This window comes from Drosophila sulfurigaster, chromosome 3 (genome assembly GCF_023558435.1).
Source record: "Drosophila sulfurigaster albostrigata strain 15112-1811.04 chromosome 3, ASM2355843v2, whole genome shotgun sequence".
NCBI lineage: Eukaryota > Metazoa > Arthropoda > Insecta > Diptera > Drosophilidae > Drosophila > Drosophila sulfurigaster.
The window spans coordinates 18680888-18698434 of NC_084883.1; the positions used below are offsets into that span (position 1 = coordinate 18680888).

Consider the following 17547-nt stretch of genomic DNA (forward strand, 5'->3'; position numbering starts at 1 on the left):
CAAAACAAAAAATGAAGAAATCTATATACTTTATCGTAAAGAAGAAAAAGTTCTTGAAGTCAATCTTAGCTCTAAAATTTGAGCTAGTACAGAGCTTTAACAATAACCATAATTTATTTCTAACATTTTTCCAATTAATGTTTGTTTCACTGTAAATACCAGAGACTTTTTTCGCCAGAGAATTACCCATATTTAATTTTATAAATAAAGCCTTAAGTTTTACTTGCTCGATAGAATTTCGCCAATCGAATTATAAATATTTACTAGCGCGTGTTATTTCATTAAAGTCTTAAATTATTAAGGCCGTGTTGTCCAAACTGCTGGTTCTTGATACAATTTTATTATTGTTTGACCACTGCACTCTGACTGCTAAATGGTAAATGGTAAATGGCTTTATGACGGCCAACGTCAATGCGTCGGCCATTTGAAATATCAAAAGCAAGTAAAGTGTGAGTGTGAATGTGTACATATTGTACGCATATGTAAATGGCAAGCAATAGTGCTTAGCCCTAACAAGCAGCCAATAATGTCCTTTTTGATTTACGGATACACATTTGCATTTGTTTCCACTACAAATTGGCAAGTAAGCACTCAATACAAGCAAACAAATGAATATACATATGTGTATTTATATCGTCCGTATGTATCGACATCAATAAGAAGCATCTGGCTACCATATTTGGTATGTGTACACACATATGTACATACATACATACATACATGTGTATGTGCATTTGTATATTTAACAATAAATTGTGAGTATGTGTATTTTTTTTGTGCTTGGCTTGGCTTTGTTGTAGAATAAACAGCATGCTCCAGCGTATTTACTCATGACCTTGCTTTGCAAAGCCAACAACAATGCACACACACACACTCACACACGCACATACTGGCTAACTGGATACCAGGCCACACACATACACACACACACATACACACGCTGGCGTTTGGCGCTTTGCGCTGCTGTCACAAGGACATTTTTCATGTGCGCAATGTGACATTTTTGGAATTTGTTACTCTGGTTTGTGCCAGGCGGCGTCAACGACAGCAGCACAGTGTGGCAAACACACACACACACACAGACAAAAATGCACTGCGCAAATAAATATTAATTAATACCGCGACTTTTCAATCGATAACCGATGTCAAAACGAAACTGTGTTGAAAAACGCAAAATTATTCAGCAACTCAATTTGCAATGATTCTCAATTGTTGTCTGCATAAATTTGCATTTCGGTTCCACTGTGCATTGTTTTTGTGTCTGGCTGGCTCTCACTGCTACTGTTGTTGTTGTTGTTGTTGTCATTGTCAATGGGCGCTTGGTTTTTGTTTGATTTGAAAAATAACTTGTACCTACACACACACACACACATGTGATTCTTTCTGTCTCGCTCACTCTTTTATTTTGCAGCTTTTTGGCATTTGCATTTCATGATTGTCGTGTGTGGCTGTTTGTTTTCTCATTTTATCTGTGGCTGCTTTATTTATTATTCGCCTTATCGTTTTGTTTCGTTTCGTTTCGTTTCGTTCTCTGCTAAACTGCAATTCTCACTCTCGTTGCTGTTGCTGTTGTTGTTGTTTGCATTTCTGAAATAATTGCAAGCACAATTATGTCGGGACATTTGTTGCCGCCTTGGCTTCATTGTCCTCGCTTACTTGTCTCTGTCTCTCCCCCTCCCTGTCTCTCTTTCTCTCTCACTTGTTGGCGCCGCCATAAGTATGCTATAAAATACTTTGTGCGTAAGTGAGCTGCGCTTTTATTTATAAATAATTGATGTTTAATATGTGCTTGGCACTTAATGCCAACTCCTCTTAATAGTTGCTGAAGGCATATTAAAACATTAAGCAGTCAGCCAGTTTGCCTCCATTTTATATTGCTTTGTGCTCTTTTTTGCTCCCCTCTTTTTTTTTTGTAAAATTTAACGCTGACTTTTTTTTAAAGGCTGCGGGGACTCTGCGTGCGACATGTTGCATGTATGTATGTATATGTGGATGTGTGTTGTGTTTGTGTGTGCGCGCGTGGGGAACGTTGTACCCGAAGCATTCATCAACATTTTCAGCCGTATTTTGGCAGAGCAACAAAAAAAACGAGAAAATATTCTGGGAAGTAATTATGATAAATGCAGGATGTCTATGTGTGTGTGTGTGTGTGCGTGCTAGCGTGTGTGTGTGTGTGTGTGAGCTTCTGTGTGTCTGGTTTGCGGCATGTCGAACTTGTAACTGGGTTAATTGCGCGTAAAAAAAGGTAGCGCAGCACACAAAACCCACACACACACAGACAGAGAGAGAGAGAGAGAGTCGCAGTCATGCGTCAGCATGTGAATGCGCCCATTTCCGCTTGCTGTCAATAAATCTTAAAGATCTGACATCTAAAAGATTGCCATAAGCCAAGGATAGCCAGATAGCTTGCGTAACTTGCAAAACGTGAGATCACAATAAATGTGTTCAACACGAAAAAATTCATTTAAATTAAAGTGGAACAACAGAAGTTCATGCCAACTTTAATGCGGCGCAAAATAAATAATTCCACATACAGACAAAAACAAAAAAAGAGATGAAGAAGATGGTGGCCAACCATGCCAACATTTCTACACACAAGCTGACGATTGCCAAGGGGATTTGAGCTCTCAGCCTGTGGGATAATTATGTCACATAACACACTCAACTGGGCAGAAGACCACGACGAACACAGAACACAGAACACAGTACGAGAGCAACAACATTGAATAAAAATAAACGCAAGCCAAACAAAACAAAGCTCCATAAAGTACACACACACACATACACACTCTAGCGTGTATGTATACACACACAGACACTCCCAAAAATAATGCTCACGTACATGTATTAATAAGCTTTGAGCATGTTAAAGCTCAATTACCTGCACAAGAGCCCGTTGGCTATTTAAGCGAACCGAACTCTGAATTACGAGTACAACACACACATACATTCATATATTACAGTATTTATGTATGTGTGTGTGCGAATCTGCTAATAATCATAACGAAATTTACTACAAACACACGTGGGCAAGCGTAAAAAAAGAAACCATCGAACTGTTGAAATAAACGCTTGTGTTTGACCAACAGCGAGTTGAACAACATATCACGGCTGAATCTATTGATTTTTAAAATGTAATTATATGTTGCTTTTATTACAAAGTTAACAAATAATTGTATCTATGGGACAGGCCTTTCGGTTCAGGAAGTCAACACAAAAAAACGAACTAGAACTCTGTGCTTATCGAACAAATATCCTACAAAAAATGGCTGCGACTGAAGGGTTTTATTTTCTTTGGTCGAAATATAATAGTATATCGATATACCAAATAAAGCTTTAGGTATATAAACTTGCAAAATTATAAAATTATTATCTCTTTCACGCTGTTTTGTATTTCTTGAAAATATAATAATATTATACATCAGTATACCAAATATATATCTTGGTATATTTTAGTAATTTTTCAGTATAGTACTTCAATATACCAAATACATGTCTTGGTATATTTTTGTAATTTTTCAGTATAGTACATCAATATACCAAATAAGTATCGTGGTATATTTTTGTAATTTTTCAGTATATTATTATCATCAATTTTAATGTACCTGTTGATGTTTTTATATTTCTTTGGTATATTATAATTGCAAGTTTTAAAAAAAAGTCGCTTTCGCTCTGTTTTCATATTATTGAAAATGCTTTGCTTTCATGTTTTTTACACTTTAGAGAAAAATGTAGACCCGAAAACGATTTAAGCAAGCACATTTTCAATTTAAAAATAAAAGCAGCTTTTGCCGTAAATTGAAAGCGCATTCCTAATGCCAATGAAGAAAATTCATCACGTACAAAATTCGTAGCGTATTTGCAAGCTTGTGTACGTGTCTGAAAATATTTCTGCGAATATATAAATTGAATTCTATTCCACCACAGGGTATCTCCAAGTCGTGAACACGAACACACGTACTTTCAAAATGCAATACTGAATTTCCAATTGTCATTTATTATCGAGATTATACATAACATATTTGTAGCCACGACGAAGCGAGTGCAACCCAGTTTATCATAGTCAATGCAGCAAGAAGCACAAGAATTTGTCAAAGAATATGTTTATTGCGAATAATCAAGATAACATATGCCATTTTTAGCCAAGTAGTCGTTGCTGTAACTAATGCTGACAGTAAGAATTTCACATGACGCGCCTCTTGGATATGCAACACATTTTTCACTTTGAGTTTTTTCAATTTGCTTTTGAAAGGAAGCCGAAGAAAAAACTGTAGTAAGCACGAAGAAGAAGTGCAAAAGGTTCCGGGGTTTAAAAAAAAACACTAAGAAATGAAATAAAAAGAAAAAGTGGAGCGTCACGTAGCTGGCAAACAGGGAAGGCAAAAGAAAATCTGTTGTAATAAGATATGCGCCATGCATATGCATAAGTTAAGACAGCAAAGGTATTTGAAAAGTGTATGTAATATGTGAAGAAGAAAAAACCAAAAACAACCGAAGAAGGAACGAGAAAAGCAACAAACACAGCCACGAAACGTCGCTGACTTACATGTCAACTATTGATTTTTTAATTAAATATTAATGAAGCACGAAAAAGAAAAAAAAAACGAAACGAAAAGAACAAAGCAGAAAGCACGCTTCAAAAGCGAAATGAGAAATGCGAAAAGTAAAAAGCACAAAACAAAAAGCGAAAAGCAAAAAGCGAGACTGTCGACAGTTCAACTGCCTGCAAATGGTAAAGAGAATCGCCCCTAACTTGGGAATGTCCTGACATGCCTGAACGCCTTAAGGTATGCTCCTCTAAATAATGAAAAGACAGCCGCGTGACACAAAGAAAGAGAGAGCCATGTGGCCCAAAAAAGAAGAAGAAAAAGTATAAGAAAATAAGACAAAAAGTAAAAGTATGAATACGAATAAAAATAGACATAAATACAAAACAGCGACTAGGGAAGCGAACAAATTACGAATTTTTAATCACACGTCGCGTTATGCAAGCCAAAGAAAGGCGTGTCCCTTGGAATGGGGTCCCCACGAATAATACAAAAAAAAAGAAATATACCAAAGCAAATCAAATAAAATAAATATGCAAAGCGGCGTCTCTCGGAGCTCGGAGTAGGTCGACGTCGACGCTGCCTATGCACAGACACGCAAACAAGCCAAGGAGGAAATGTGGAAATGTAAAAGGCAAATGAAAACTACTGCATACTATCTGGCCTGTGGATAAGGATGAGAGCGTGTGCCAAGTTGTGCCAACCCGCAGGAGCAGACAAGCAAGGAGCAAAGGAGGGGCGCCGGCTGTCAGACAGAGACAGTGAGACCAAAACCAACTGGCAACTGGCTGTCTATGTCAGACACTGTGTTCCTCCCAGCTCCTGTTCCTCCAGTTGAGTCCAGTCCAGTCACGAAAGTTAGTTTAACAACTATGAGTGCAGGTTAGCAAGGCGCACTCGAGCCAACAGCCGACAACTATAGACAACTATGGAGTGTGTACAATGTCTGAGAGTAGAAGAACTCACGCAACTTATAGACACACTCAGACAAATACACAAAAAAAAAAAAAGCAGTCGCGTAGGCGCAAACAGCGAGAACGAAAACGAAGACGAAGTCGAGGACATTCCCATTCCCATTCCCATTCCTATGTCATGGCAGTTCCATATATCCCATCCATGCGAGAACTCTTTCTCTGCGACATGTGCAATTCTTTACGTGTCCTTTACAAAAAATAAAACAAAAATCCCACTGTCAGTTCTGTCCTGTCCTGTTCTCTGATGTCCTGCCAGCGATAAACTAGAATTGTGCTCGTTCAACTAAAATAAAGTTTGCAGCTTACTCAACTTTTAGTTCAATGGCTTTTAAAAATGTTAACAAATTGTTGAAATCAGTTGACTCAGTATATGTTTAATACCAAATCAAAGTATATCACACACTAGTTTATTACTCAAGTACGCATTTTAGTTTATTATTCGAAATCATTTGAATCATTTTTGTTGACTGTAAACATCTGAAGATATTTTAGCTCCTTAAATTCCATTTATGTGATTCTAATCATGACAGTGACATGCTAATATGAAATGTATAAAACTTGGAATTATTTATCAAATACTGTTTTTCATTTGTGAAAAAGTAAAGAATATAATAATCAAAATTCAAGTCAATCTTCTTTCAAAGTCCAATTGTTTTATTAATTCATTAACAAATCCTCTATTGTATTTGATTTCTAAGAGCTTCAAATTTATTTTTGTGGGGAAATAAATAAGTAATAAATAATTCGGGGCTTATGAAACATAAATGAATTTAAATTAAATGAACGGTAACTGAAAAGTAAGTTTAACATTAACAATTGAAAATCTTAAGATAAATTTATTGTAGTGAAAAAAAATTAGAATTAATTTAATTGATTTATATTGATGATATAATAACGTGTTAACGTGTTTTAAATATAAGAATTCCTCTTCATAAAATTTGTATATAAAACTATCTCTAGATAAGTATCAGCAAAATGGGAAATTCGCTCGAAAATTTGAGCATGCAAATCGCTTTTAAAATGGAATTTATGGTTCATTTTGTAGACGCAATAAAACATTTTAATTGCTGGCAATACAAATTAATAATGGAGAGACATGCCAACTGAAGAAAATGCTGGTTTTGGCTTGCATGAAATATATTTACATATATGTACATATATATGCCAATATTTGACCCGTTCTTTATCCTTGACCAAGCTGTTGCCTTTTGCGGCTGGCAGCAGGCTCCGAAGACCGCAAAATGTGCTCGATATCATTAAGTGGCTGCTTTTGGCTCGATGCCTGGCATCGCTGCTTGGCTGCTTGGCTGCAGTACCAAAAAACAAAGGCCAAAAAAAGAATCAGGGAAGAGTGACAGACTGTGCACTGTGGTTAGATTGGTTTCATAGCCAGGCCATAACAATCAATCTTGTTATATTAAAAGAGCAAGTATACGCCACGTTGTACACTTGAACTTACAGGCACGCAACAACAACAAAAGCAACTGTAACTGAAACACAAACTCGAACTCAAACTCAAACTCAAAGTGAAACTGAGTCTGAGTCTGAGTCTGAAACAAAAGAGAAACAGCAACTGACACGAGGCACGAGACAGGAGACAGGTGAAATAATGTGAGCAGGTGGCCAGGGGGGAAAAAAAATCATTAATAGGTATTTACTGGGCGCTGGTCGGGGCCATAAAAGTAATCCTTTTTTATTTACGAACTCAACTTCCGAACACTTCACACGCCGAAGACTCGCTCATTAAGTGCAAAAACCTTGAGAGTCCACAGGGAGAAAGAGACAGAGAGACACACACAGAAAGAGAGAGAGGCGGAAATAACGAGGTAAAGAAAATGTTACAAGTTTTGCTCTTAATTCACTTAAGACTTTAGTTTTGGACAAGGACTTCAATAAGAGGCATAAGGAATGAGAAATGGGAATGGAGAATGGGGAATAAGGAAAGGGAGGTGGCAATTGTGAATGCCGCCTTACAACATCATTTGTGTGCGTCCTTTAAGTATCCTGTCCTAATACGAAAGTTCTTCAGCATCAGCCACTCAGCCTTGGCGATGCCATTGAAACTGTGTAACACTGAATGCGAAATGGGAATGTGGAAAATGCTTACATACATTCGACTGATGGCAAAGCAAAATGAAAAGAGGAAGTAGGGAGCATCACACACACAAAAAAAAAAAAAAAGAAAAAGAAAATAAGAATGTTCAGTAGTTTTCCTTCCATTCAGTGTCGACAACGAACGTGATGGAGGAGAGGAGCAGAGGAGTGAACTCTGCAAAACGCATAGGCAAATAGAAATATTAATAAAAGTGGAATTGCGATTTGCCCTTCGTCCTTCGCCTCGACAATTTTTTCAATTTGATTGCAAAACCAGACAAAAATAAAAAGGGACACACACACACAAAGAAGAGGGAGCTAGCTCCATTGAACTGCTAACTGGACTGAGTAACCTTTTAGCCCCGGCATTTATGCAGGCTTTTAGCCTGGACTTTAATTTACACAACTCAAATCCAGTTGTCGGTCTTATCAAATCTATCGAATGACACTAATTGCGGGCTTATTACGAGTCCTGTTATCCCAGCTGGCTCAGTGGGCTTGAGCCACGCGAATAAACGATTATTATGATTGGAAAACTCACACAGACAGACGCGAACACACACACATACGTACATACACCCACTTCAAAAAGTACTCGCACATTGTTTATTATTGGATGTCAATTTGGATTGTTGAATTATGTTTTTGGTTGCCTTTGTTTATTGATTTCGCATTTGGCTCATTGTTTACTGCTTTATTTCTAGATTATTCCTATGAACTGCTCTATATTTATTGCCATCATTGAAATTCTTCTAACTTGACTATTGCCAAAAGTATAATTATCATGATACGAACCTATAGTAAACGCTTGAAACATTTATTGCATTTTCTCAGTGCACTTGTCGTATGATTAATATCAGGAGAATCACTATGATTGTTATTATCACAGGGTCATACGAATTATTAAAAAAGATCTACATCGAAAGAACGAAACAGAGCTTAAATAAACACGTATAATCATAACTACATTATGTGTGATTCCTGAAAATCTGGATGCGATCAGATAAATATTGTATAAGTTATTTACGGAATACTTTTGTAAGGCAAAGAGCGCCTACTAATTACCGGTGTAAGCTACTTTCGATATATTTTCCACTCTAAGGTATATCAATATACCAAATATATCCTTTGGTGTATTTTAATATTTATAGGATATATTAGTTTGGTATGTTTTTAGATTAAAACCGCACTCACAATCTCACAATTGATACTTGCGTGTATCATCATCTGTTATCTAAATAGTTATTTCTTAAAAAAAAACAATAATTCTTCTCTTCATTTTGATAAACATCAGCAAAGTTAAACATTTTTAAACAGGTACAAAATAGAATATATTCATTTTTTAGTTGTTATACACATATAATAAAGTATATCGAGTCAATAATTGTTTGATGAATTTGGCTGAATATTCCACAAAATAGCAAAAAACGACTTTTTTAAATGACTGAACAGTAAATTAGAAAATAAGATAGAATATTTACAAAGAAAAAGAAGTCTACAATCCGACTTGGGCTTTTCCACCTAAACAATTACCTTAGCAAAAACTAAGAATACAAAACAATTCACAATGCACTCCTAGTAGAGACTCAAATATTTTTTTTTTTTTGAAATTCTATATAACATTGCAATATAAACAACACTTATAGAATTTCTAGAAGAAAGTGTATTAAATATTTTATATTTTTTAACTTGCGGAATATAGTAACTATATAGAAACGATCGCTTATAAGGGTCAAGAAAATAAGTATGCTCTTTTTCAACCGTCTTAATGACTTTATTTGGATAAGCAGCATATTAAATTGTATTCAGTGTGGGAAACTGAGTTCTTGAAGCTATCAGTTCCCGTTTATCCCAGCGCGTTTGAAACTGCAAACACTTGACTGCATCATCGACGATCCTCGACTGTGGCAGCAGCTGCATTGTGGCAGCATGTCGGCGGCAATTAAAGCTCGCATTTCGCATGCATAAATTGCACACTAATTGGTGCTGATGCCGTCGCCGCACCTCTCGACACCTCCTCCACTTGGAGTAGAATTCTCGGCACCCGTCTCGCTCGATTCTCCAACGCACTCGAAACCTCAACGCAGTTTGCAATTAAAATACTCGACCAGCAATTAAAGCGAGAGCGCACAAACAAAACAAAATATAAAAGCGAGTTCATATTCTGAATCCTTGGAAATGGTTTGCACCACAGAGAAAGAGGGAGAAACATAGAGAGAGAGAGAGTGAGTGAGATGCGCAAAATGGGAGCTGCATTATTGTAGTTTTTTTGGGGGTAAATAATTTCGACATAAGCTGCCAATGGGAATCAATCATGGAACACACTCATAAATACTCGAGAACATAAGCATTTCCGCAAATTTCAATTTCAGTTTGAATTCAAATTCAATTTTAATTTGCAATTAATGACAAACAGCGAATGCAAATGTACGCAAATGACAGGCGGCTAAATAGCTGATTTATATTTTGAAATTGAAATCTATAAAAGTCAAAAGAGACACGCACACCCAGATAGACAAAACAGGATATTGGTTGGAGGACATGCAAATCACTCATTCGCCTAGTAGGGCCAGCTGTTTGACTTGCTGCCGCTGTTTTCAGTTCACGTTTGACGTTTAATTAGGCGCAAATTTTAATTAAATGCCATGGCGCCAACAAACAAGTTTTTGGCAAACATTCTGACCAAAAACTCATTAAATAACTATTACTTATGCGTCGATGTCAGCGAGCAACGGTTACGTTATTAATTTCCTTTCCAGTCCTTTCCATTCCTTTTCCCATCTTCGAGCCACGTTGACAAAGTAACATAAATAACAGAGGCAAGGTAGGCCCGAATGATAAATGGCTCAATGACGAAACCACATGAGGCACATCCCCACATCGCCAGCGAGAGAGCTGGAACACAATTGATTGGTAAACTAGTGAAACAACAGCAAATTTGATAGAGCACTAAAAGTGTCCTTGCGGTGCCAAACAAAGCCTTGAGGATACAGCTAAATCTAGCACTTTTTTTGTGATCCGATCACAGTGGTAATTTTTGGGTAATTTCTAGATTCTTATTATAATTTTTTGATTATAGATAGGATATTTTCTTTTTGCATATTCGTTGTATGAATTCTCTTAAAAACTTAAAATATACTAATTGCTGACTGCTAACTGGGATTATCTTTCGACTTGAATATATTAAGTATACGCACAAATAAAAAATATCATATTCATGTCATAAGATACAAATTAATAAAAGTAGCTGGCAATGATCTGATATATAAGTAACTGTTTTTTAAGCTAAGCGTAGACATTTCAATGATATTATCATTGTGAAGTGTGAATATTAAGTATACGTATATTATGTATCTCATGTTATATTGTTTTTATTTAATTATTTAATAATTAATCTGTTGAATTATACTCTTTTCGAATTTAAGCCACGTTCACTACTAACATTTTGCTCATTCAAAAAAAACACTTTTAAAATGTTCAACCCCAAAGATTACGTATACGCTCACTTGTAAAATTTCTTTTGTTAAAGGTTTAATAAAGTTATCCAGTTATAAATTAAAGACAAAAGCTATGAAGCTTATCAAAAGCATTGAAATATAGCAAATATAACTATTTTGTGAACTTTTTTAGAATATTTGTTCTTTTAAAGACCTTAAAACTTAACACCGAGAATACTCGTATGCTAAATAAATTTTTATACTTTTGTGTGGGCAAAAACGTCTACTTACTTTGGGTCTTAGTTGCTTTCGCAGATTATCTGGTATATTTTCTACTCTATGGTATATTTTGAATGTAGTACTATATCAATATATTATACCAAACATATCTTATGGTATATTATCAGTATTTTTGGGGTATATTAATTTGAAATATTTTAAAATTAAGACCGCACTGTTTTGCTTTTATTCAAAATGAGTAGCGGGTATCTCACAATCAAGTACACTCGACTGTAGCTTTCTTACTTGCTTAACATGAAATCACTTATTCTTCGCATAAACTTTGATGAAAAGATATATTGATAATTATTTCACATCCTCATATCAAATATTTACGATGTCTACCAGCATTTATCATATATTGAGCTATCAAATCACAAACTTTTCACTAAGCTTTTTTCAACAAAGATGTAAGCCACATCGAGCACAGAAATCTAGTCGTAATTACTTTATCTCGCACAAAAGCGAATCACACTTGAACTCTGGACAATGTTGTGAATCATTTGATCGATTTGAGCAATCGGAATTCGTTTAATCGTGAACACTTGTGCAGAATTTGATACTTTTTCACAATGTGCGAGTTGAATAGGATACTGCTGGATGGCATGTGGATGGTTGTGTTTTCCTTTTCGGTTTCACTTGCACAATTAAGTTGGAATATTTGATAAAGTTTGCGGGGCTTTTAGTTCGTTTCCCATTCACAGTGTTGTCATAAGCATTGAATCTATTTTTTTTCTACTTTTTTGTGTCTGTATGTGTGTGTGTGTGTGTTTGTTTTGTGTTACTTCCTCAATGAATGTCGCTCACCTGTTTGAAATTCTAAGGATACATTAAAATTGCGTTGCGTGCGTGCTCGGCCCGTATCCTGTGCCCAGTGTTCGTGTTGAAGAGGCCTATTCAATGGCTGTGACAGGGAAGCAGTCAGCACCGGACTGTCCGCTGCTGTTGTAAGCTGCTTCTGCTTCTGCTCCTGCTCCTGCTCCTCCTTCGTGGTTGCCGTTGCCGTTGTCCTGGCACGCTTCCTGCAGGCAGTCAGCTGCTTGCATGCAAAAGTTTTGCTCTGCTCCTTGCTTCGACTGCGGATATTCGTGTTGTTTAGTTTAGTTTTCAGTGGGCTTTCTCCCCGTTTTTGCTGCTGCTGTTCATTTCTCGATATACATACGTATTACGTATATGTATGCGTGTGTCTGCGCGCTGTGTCTGTGTGTGTGTGTATGTGTGTGAGTGTGTTTGTGTGTCACTTTTTGCGCTTCCTGCTCGATGCTTTCGCACCGCCCGCCGCCACGTTGTGCCGAGAGTGAAAGTTTTCTTCAGAACGTTGCCAGCGACATGGAAGAGAGAGGCCACAACTCGTGGTGAGTTTCCGCTGTCGCGTTCTCCCCCCACTCTCTCTCGCACTCACTCGCGTGCGCTCTCTCTCTCTCTCTTTCTCTGGTTAATTTAGTTAATTCTTTTGCTTTTGCAAAGTTTTAAATAACGAAATTTGTTGCATTAAAGTTAGTTTATATCTTTGGTTTTATATTTGTGGGATGACTAATTGCTGTTGCTTGTTATCGTGGCTTTCGTTCAGTTGTTGTCTGTTGTCTGCGCAATTCACCACGATGGGCAACAACATTCACTCCGAGTCGGAGTCGCTGGGCCTCTTTGTTATTGCGGGTGGCGTTGCTGCTGCTTCTGCTGCTCCAAGCTTCGCCTCGTCGTCTCGTGTCTCGGGAGGTGAGCTGAGCTGGAGTTGAAGCTGCTTATAGTTGGTCGCACGCCTATAAATCGCCAACTTGCGTGCTGCGATTCGGTATTGGTATCGGTTTTAATGTTTTCGGACTCCGAATCCGAATCCGAATTACAGTACGTGGCGAATTTCGACAGTAGCCGTTGTCGTTGTTGCTGTTGTTGCTGTTGTCGTTGCCATTGTAATTTAACCTTCTGCCCTACTCTCGAATGCGTCATCGAAGTTGTTATTGTTGCTGTTGTGTTGTTGTTGTTGTTGAATGCCACATAAATACGATACGATAAATAGTGGAAACTCAAGTATTTATGTGCATTAATTTGCTTAATAATTTATTTGGCACCATCACACATACGCAGTGTGTACACTAACCCGAGACAGACACGCACTCACGCACGCACGCACACGAACGCACGTAGGCACACACACACTCTCGCACTCGCACACACTGTGTGCATGTGTGTGTGTATGTGTGCGAATATTGAAACACACGGCCGTCTCGCACATTAACTGCATATGTCGAGCTACCACACACATTCATTACCCATACGCCATGTTGTACGGCGCTATGTTTTTAGTGCACACGCACTCTTCACTGCCACCTCTGCTACTTGCCACTTGCCACTCGCCACTTGCCACTCGCCTCTTGCCCCAAAACTTGTCGCAAAAGGCAATCGCAATCGCAATGCCAATCGCAGATGCTTTCAAGGTTATTTCCTGTTACCCAAAAAAAATAATCTGTTAAATTTTTTTTTCTGTATTTTCCTCGATTTTTTGCACAATTTACTACTCAAGTATATCGCTGGCTTTTCGCAGTTCTACTCTGCACATGGCTTGAGGCTGCCACAATGTATCTACATTTACATACAATTCGCATCTGCAATTCGCCTCGAGCTCTTCAGCATTTTCGCATTGCTGGCATTCAAAACGCTTTTTTGCTTTTTGCACTTCACGTTTTATAGAAATTAAATTTTGTAGTTTAATCTATTCTTTAATTTCTTGTTGTATTTTGTACATCTCTTTTTCTTTATTGCTTGCTTTATTTTTTCATTCTTTTTTTTTGCGTTTCCACAGTGCGCGTTGTTGGTTGTTGCGTTCGCGGAGCGCCCCGTCTGGACCGTGTGGCTCCACTACTCTGACTACTTGGGCTCAACTCTGTCGTCCTCGCATATGTGCTCGGGCCAGAAAGCTTTTCCCCAAAATGTAGGCTTTGTCTGAGACCATGAATCGCACCCGAAGCACACACGAACTCGACACGAAGCCTCGATTTCACCTCCCCGCTGGATTCGCGAGGCTCAGAGTCGCGATTCGTTTCACGGGCTCACTCGCAGTCGCAGTCGCTCGCTCTCAATCGCATTCTCAGTATCAGTCTCAGTCTCAGTTTAAGTTTCAGTTACTGGTCTCTGGTTTTGTTGGGTTTGCACTCAAAAGTTTGCGTTGTTTGGATTTTGTTATTTTAATGTGGCGGGTGTAGTCTCGTGTCCCGTGTGCTTTTTGAGGATTTCTTTCGTGTAATTGTTTTCGTTACGTTCGTTACTTTTATTATGGGCGCCAGAAGCAGCAGCAGCAGAAACTTAAACAGACCAAAGACGAGACCAGACCAGACTCCTAGTTAGTAAGTATGTGCCAAATGTAGACGTAATTGTGCACTGAAAAATTTCTGATAAATAAAAAAAAAGAAATAAAACTTAAGAATATTAGTAATATTTTTTTAATATTAATAATAATTTTATAATTGAAAATATAAATATACTTTTTTTTTTTGCATTCTACAAAATGAGATGCAAAATTTGAAGAATACAAAAAAAATTGAGGTATAATAAAGACTTAACTTTAACAAATATTAATAAAAATTAAACATAAAAACAAAATATATTTTTTTTTAATCTACATAAAGTATAATACATTTAAAACATAAAAAATAAGTATAATAAATACTCAGCTTGAATAAACATTTTTTTTAATTTTTTGTATTCTAGACAATTAGATACGAGATTCAAAATACATAAAAATTATTAAAACATAACCTAAAATAACTTTTATCCAACAAAGTATAATATATAGAGAACTTAAGTAAATGTTTTTTTTTATATATCATACGAAATTTGAAACATTTATTTTCGTAGTTATTATTCAAGTTTAGCATCGCTTATTTTGCACTCAATATTCTCGAATATAAACTAAGAAATCTTTCAGATAAGACAAAAATAAAACGTTGGCAGGAAATTCGAATATAAAAAGTATGTTTATATTTTTTGTCTCAGTAAATCTTAGTACTTTTACTTTTGTATTAAAGATTTCTTTATTCAATGATCTCTAAGTGTGGTAAGCTCAATAATCCTGCAGAAATTCAACTACAAAAAACTATCAACGGAAATGTAATGAGTAAAGCTTATGAAGGCAAAAAGGAAAAAAGCAAAACATGAAAACGTTTTGCGATTTTCTTACGCGACGCGACCCACGTTCTCACTATTTGCCACCTTTATAATGCCCAAAGGGTTTGAGCGCGAGCCAGCGCCAACTGAAGCAATTGTACTTTGTGTATCCGCGAAAGCAGCTGCATAATCTGCACAAAGTATTTAATATTTAATTGGTTATTATGGTGCTCTAGTATTTCTTTTAGTGTCCCATAAAAAGCATGCAGCAAACGGCACGCAAACTAACCCACCAAACAAGAATGTGTCCCCAACCATCCAGTTACCACACCCGCACTCGCAGCCGAAAGACCACCCAACCACCCACCTAGTGCCTACATCTCCACGCCTAGCTTGCACGAATCTCACTCAATAGTCCGAAAAGTCCAAAAACACAATGAGACCAGATAAACGAACCAGGCAAGCAAGTGTGTGTTGAAAAGCTCTCTCGCGATGGCTCTCCCTCTCTCTTTGAAAGCTTACTCTCGCAGTGACGCTCTCTCTTCTAGTGTCAATGATGTGTCGCTCCTACACAAAAACTCAACACACAATCGTAGGAAATGTCAAAAAAGCGCGTGACAGCCAGGCGAATATTGAAGTAAAAGAAGCAGCGCGAAAGCAAAGCAAAGAAAAGCAAACTAAAGTTTGCCAGGTAGAAGCAGCAGCAGCAGCAGCAGCAGCGGGAGGACAGCCCGCATTTTTGGAAGCTGCGAGAGAGCAGGCGAGAGAGAACAAGCAAATGAGAGAGAAAGAGGAAAGAGTTGAAGGCGTGAGTGTGAACGACACGTTGTTGCATTTCCCACACTAGCACGCTCAAAAAAGCAGGCAGCATATTCTGCAACAGAAAACAGCAACAGCGACTAGTAAAAATAACGGGTTTAGGCTGAACGAAGGTTGCTCCAAGGTGTTGATGATTGTACGAACAAACGAGTACACGTGCTCTCACATGCGGAGGGGTCGACAGAGCGGTGGGGAGGGGAGATGTTTTGTAGTTATGTAGTAGTTCTGTTGAAGGCTAAGCATTGCGCTGTCGTCATGGACATCGACAGATGAGATGAGTTTGGTCGTGTCAAAGTTTTCTAATTGAATTCCATGCTGAGGCTGTTTACGTCTTCGTTTGACCTACGACCACCCACCCGCCACCTGCCACCTGCCACCCGCCACCCGCAGCCACCCGCGACCTAACCCTCGCGTTATCAGCTAGCGCTGTTCATGGGAATTATGTCACGTTGGCTGCGTCATTGTGTCTGCCTAGGTTATTGATTATTCTCGTTTATGACGAAATGCGTACGCCAAAATAGTTTGCACAAGCACAACCATGACGTCATGGTTAACCCCAGAGCTTTTAACCCCAGCACACTACACACACACACACACACTCTCAGTCGTGCACTACAAAACAACACTACAAACTACAAGCATTGCCCTCAGTTTGTTGTCAACTTGTCGCTCCTCACACTCCTTTTGCTGCTGTTCCTTCCATCCTCCAACCTGCTGCGTCTGACAGCCAACGTCAGTTCAACTCATTTCCATTTCCCTACTCATACCCACTACTGCTCTCCTCCCTCTATCCCTCATTTTTCACTGACTAGTTTGTGAAAAGTTTTTGGTCGAGAGCTTTTCAAAAGCAGCCATCTAAAATCCCCCGCCAAGCCGTCAAAACGAATCCGGGTTTAGGATCTCAATCTCAATTTGTTTGGCTGCCTTTATTATTGCGGCAAAAGATTTATTTTTGTCATTCGAGTGATCTAATTAAAGTTTTGTGTGAGGACCAAATTACGACTCGAAAGCTAGCAAAAACGAGGACAACGACTTGATTTTTGTTTTTCTCGCTCTTTCAATGGAACTTTTTAGGTGTAACTTGTTTTCATCTAACCCCAACGATAACGACATCAACAACGACAACGACAACGAAAAAAACAAACTCACTCGAATTCCAAAAAGTAATTTATTTAACTTTTACTTTTACTGTCTTGACGTTAGTTGCCCTGTCGTTTGGCAAATGTAATGAGATGTGCTGACCCGTTAACTTGAATTCTAGCATCCCTGGGATTTGTCGCCATCTTCCTCACTACC

At 37.9% G+C, this 17547-nt stretch overlaps 1 protein-coding gene across 1 annotated transcript in view; it reads right to left on the minus strand.

Annotated features, from left to right (window-relative positions):
* The window catches only part of LOC133840643 (uncharacterized), a 41274-nt gene extending 26684 nt beyond the window's left edge, over positions 1–14590 (minus strand). Inside the window, exon 1 of the mRNA XM_062272590.1 lies at positions 12139–14590. The gene's annotated coding sequence lies outside the window, so the exon portion shown is untranslated. The remainder of the gene's footprint in view (positions 1–12138) is intronic.
* Positions 14591–17547: the final 2957 nt, after the last annotated feature.